The 5,000-nt window shown below is 40.3% G+C and overlaps 2 pseudogenes; one reads left to right on the top strand and one right to left on the bottom strand.

The window, feature by feature from the left end:
- Positions 1–1,006: 1,006 nt before the first annotated feature.
- LOC137971577 (uncharacterized) lies at positions 1,007–2,250 on the bottom strand (annotated as a pseudogene).
- Positions 2,249–5,000, top strand: part of LOC137971576 (uncharacterized) — a 2,829-nt pseudogene continuing 77 nt past the window's right edge.

Genomic DNA, 5,000 nt, shown 5'->3' with positions numbered 1-5,000 from the left:
TCGAACTGAATATGAGATCATTCGTATGACTTTAGAACAATGGATAATTAGATAATTTGTAATTGTAATTGTTAATTGGACGTGACGTTGTTGAAGACGGCCTACCGATAATCCGTGACGGATTACGAGTAACGTAAGTTTTCATTGAAAATCCGTGACGGCTTAGTGATAATCCGTGACGGATGAAGGCCAAATTCGCTTTAAAAACCTATGACTACTAAATTCGCTTGACGTGACAGCCACGTGACAGATCCGTGACGCTTCCGTGATGGTTGTCACATTTTGACCGTCACGGATGTTGACCGTCACGGGTTTTACCAAGGCCCTTAATTTCGTAATGTCGAGGAAAGATAATCTGGGTAAAACATTGATACCTGATGGGGACACCGATATAGCGAAGAAGTCAAATGCGCGGGGGGTTTCCGGCGGGAGATTTGACCGATACATTAACGATAAACTTGTGGTTGATTCGAGAGTGACTTCCTCTATCTCCGTCTGCTGTGACAAAATAAAAGATGGATTATACAAAGCGCCCAGGGGCCGGTTGCTCGAAGCCTGGTTAGCGCTTACCGTTGGATAAGAGGTATCAAAACCTATAGGTTTCCATGGTATTTAACGCCGGTTAGCGCTAACCATGCTTCGAGCAACCGGCCCCAGATGTATAGCAGAATTTAAAAAAAAAATAGCAGAATTTTAAAAAGAATTGCAGATTCCAGCAGTCTAAAAAATTTTTCCAATCGTGCGTCATCTTGGAAATGATGTAATAATAATAATAATTAAAAATATTAAAGATCCGTTACCACGATTCATGATAAGAAATAAGTATAATCGTTCTCTGGTACAAGGTTTAAAAAGACTATGAGCTTTCGACAGACTGAACTGATGTCTTCAACGGATAAAAACATGTAAAGAATAAAAGCGAAAGAGGTTGAAATATGACGAAAAATTCGCATAAATTAAAGGATAAAAGCATGTAGTAGAAAGAATGTTAAAAATGCTAAGAAAATTAGTGTTTCTTTAAGAGAATGTGATATTGTCTAGGGAGCGGGCACGAATTATTGTCCGCCCCAACGGTTTTTGCCGTGTGCCATGACTCCAATGTCTTTCTACTCCGATTGTTTGCTTTGTCAATGATTTTAGAGTTGTCGAAGTCAATAGCATGATTAAAAGCCCACGCGTGTTTTGCGACATTTGAGGAGCCTTTAGTACAATGCTTTAAGTTCCTCATGTGTTCTTTTCTCCCAGTAGTAAAAGATCTTTTAGTTTCACCAATGTAGCTCCAGGGGCAAGATGCGCATGGAATTTTATAGATGACATTGCATTGGTCGTCTTCGGCAGGTCGAAACTTAGGGATAGGGAAATGCTGTTGTAAAGTTTTTACTGGTCTGCTGGGGACTTGGATGTCGTGTTCCTTGAAGATTCTTGTGAGAGGTTCCGTGATGCCTTTGATGTAGGGAAGGACTGCATAGTTGCGTCGGTTTGTTGGCTCAGCCCATTTAAAGAACATGCCGACCAACTCTTCTGGAGTAGGTGTAGGTGGTGGAGGTCTCGCTTTCTTTCTTATAACATCAGCAGCGACTTTTTGGGATAGCCGTTGGAGTGTAAAGCGGCGCAAACACGAGCAGTTTCACGGGTCTTTCCAATTTGTGTGTTGGGGAGATTCAAAGCTCTATGCAGGAGTGTCTCAGCGGTGCTGATTTTATGTTTCCTGGCATGGTGTGAATGGAAGTCAAGATATCCATCCGTATGTGTGGGTTTGCGGTAGATGTCGACCAAAAGTTTCCGCTATCGCGCGAAATGAGGTTTGTAAAGAAAGGGTAGTTGGCCGTTGGACTCATGTTCGATGGTGAAAGAAATATGCTGATCAATTGAGTTCAATGAATCGTGGAAGGAGGCAACAGCGTCACTCTTAATAATGCAGAAACTGTCGTCTACATATCGCTTCCAAAATTTCGGCGAGACAGTAGTCGCGTTGATTGCTGTCTTTTCGATTTCTTCCATGCATAGGTTGGCTACTACAGGGCTGACGGGGCAACCCATAGCACAACCGTGGATTTGTTTGAAGATGGTGTCATTATAAATAAAGAAGGTATTGGACAACACAAAATTCAGTAAGGAAATTATGTCCTCGATGTCTAGGTTGGTCCTGGAATGGAGAGACGAATCATCCTCTAATTTCTTCCTGATATAATCGCAAGCTTTATCGACAGGGACGGCGGTGAATAGAGACACCACATCAAAGGAAACCATGGTCTCGTCATCTTGGATGTTAACGTCGGCTATTTCGTTAGAGAACTCCTGTGAATTAGCATTGGAATGTCATCAATCTTTAGTTGTCTCTTAAAGTTCAGGAGCTTCGCGTTCAAATCACGCTCGATTCGACCGAACGGAGATCTTGTGACAACTTCATAAGTACTTCGGTCCGCAAGGAGAGACTCCATTTTGCTGTCGTATTCTTCTCTATCCAACACAACGAGGCAATTTCCTTTGTCAGCTTTCATGATGAGTCTAGAGCGGTCTTTCTTTAACTCATGTAAAGCTTTACTTTCTTCTTTAGAGATGTTGTGATTAGGTAAAGAAGCCCTTTGGAAGATCGCAGCCGCAGAGGTTCGTATTTGATCTGGGATCTCAGTTGCTAATTCACAGGTGTTCTCTAACGAAATAGCCGACGTTAACATCCAAGATGACGAAACCATTGTTTCCTTTGATGTGGTGTCTCTATTCACCGCCATCTCTGTCGATAAAGCTTGCGACTATATCAGGAAGAAATTAGAGGATGATTCGTCTCTCCATTCCAGGACCAACCTAGACATCGAGGACATAATTTCCTTACTGAATTTTGTGTTGTCCAATAACTTCTTTGTTTATAATGACACCATCTACAAACAAATCCACGGTTGTGCTATAGGTAGCCCTGTCAGCCCTGTAGTAGCCAACCTATGCATGGAAGAAATCGAAAAAACAGCAATCAACGCGACTACTGTCTCGCCGAAATTTTGGAAGCGATATGTAGACAACAGTTTCTGCATTATTACGAGGGACGCTGTTGCCTCCTTCCACGATTCATTGAACTCATTCGATCAGCATATTTTTTTCACCATCAAACATGAGTCCAACGGCCAACTACCCTTTCTTGACACCCTCATTTCGCGCGATAACGGAAAACTTTTGGTCGACATCTATCGCAAACCCACACATACGGATAGATATCTTGACTTCCATTCACACCATGACAGGAAACATAAAATCAGCACCGCTGAGACACTCCTGCATAGAGCTTTGAATCTCCCCAACACACAAATTGGAAAGACCCGTGAAACTGCTCGTGTTTGCGCCGCTTTACACTCCAACGGCTATCCCAAAAAATCGCTGCTGATGTTATAAGAAAAAAAGCGAGACCTCCACCACCTACACCTACTCCAGAAGAGTTGGTCGGCATGTTCTTTAAATGGGCTGAGCCAACAAACCGACGCAACTATGCAGTCCTTCCCTACATCAAAGGCATCACGGAACCTCTCACAAGAATCTTCAAGGAACACGACATCCAAGTCACCAGCAGACCAGTAAAAACTTTACAACAGCATTTCCCTATCCCTAAGTTTCGACCTGCCGAAGACGACCAATGCAATGTCATCTATAAAATTCCATGCGCATCTTGCCCCTGGAGCTACATTGGTGAAACTAAAAGATCCTTTACTACTAGGAGAAAAGAACACATGAGGAACTTAAAGCATTGTACTAAAGGCTCCTCAAATGTCGCAAAACACGCGTGGGCTTTTAATCATGCTATTGACTTCGACAACTCTAAAATCATTGACAAAGCGAACAATCGGAGTAGAAAGACATTGGAGTCATGGCACACGGCAAAAACCGTTGGGGCGGACAATAATTCGTGCCCGGTCCCTAGACAATATCACATTCTCTTAAAGAACACTAATTTTCTTAGCATTTTTAACATTCTTTCTACCACATGCTTTTATCCTTTAATTTATGCGAATTTTTCGTTATATTTAAACTTCTTTCGCTTTTATTCTTTACATGTTTTTATCCGTTGAAGACAGCAGTTCAGTCTGTCGAAAGCTCATAGTCCTTTTAAACTTTTTACCAGAGAACGATTATACTTATTTCTAATAATAATAATAATGATAATAATAATAATAATAATAATAATAATAATAATAATAACAATAACAATTGAGAGTAAAAATTAGTGATAATAATTTTGAATGACGTTTCGATGATTCGTTCATCATTTTCAAATTCGTAAAAACTAAAAACTAAAAGTCAGATTTTTGTGAGTTCTTTAAATACTAAGAATGTGTGTGAAAATCTCGTTGCATGTAATTAAAAACACTGCAATGTGGAACGTAGAGGGTAACAATTAGGTACTAAATAGTTTTGCTTTGATTGAGTCAGATTGAGTGTTCAGCTGAGGTTTCTTTTCTTGGATAAAAAGCATTTCGTAAACTAAGCATTCAAATTTCCCACGCCATTTCTTAAGAATGGTAAATTGTTCCTGAAGATCTTTGTTCTTCTGATTGTGTCCACCACATGGTTTTTCAGAAACCAATTATAATATAAGTATAAAATCTAAATAAAAGACAATGTATCACAAAGCTACCAACAAATAAAAAGATAAACATCATCGGATTCGCATTGGATCACTTAGATTTTTCAAATAGGGCGTGATATGTTCGAATTTACGCGCACCAGTTACGATCCTGACAGCAAAATTCTGTACCTTTTGCAGCCTCTCAATATTTTTCTTGGTCACACCTACCCACACAGACGAGAGTAGAACAATTTACTAAACACTAAAGCATTTATGATCTTAATCAGTGTTGATCTGGCAAATAAGTATTTTACGCGATTTATTTGACATAAGCTACCCGTACATCTGGATACCAAGTCACATGTTCATCGAAACTTAGATGTGAATTCATAACAACCCCCAGACTCTTGGCAGAAGGGGATGGCAATATCTCTTTGCCAAGCAAGGA

The sequence above is a fragment of the Montipora foliosa genome, chromosome 9 (assembly GCF_036669935.1).
Source record: "Montipora foliosa isolate CH-2021 chromosome 9, ASM3666993v2, whole genome shotgun sequence".
In the NCBI taxonomy this organism is placed as follows: Eukaryota; Metazoa; Cnidaria; class Anthozoa; order Scleractinia; family Acroporidae; genus Montipora; species Montipora foliosa.
This window is presented reverse-complemented; position numbering and strand designations above follow the sequence as displayed.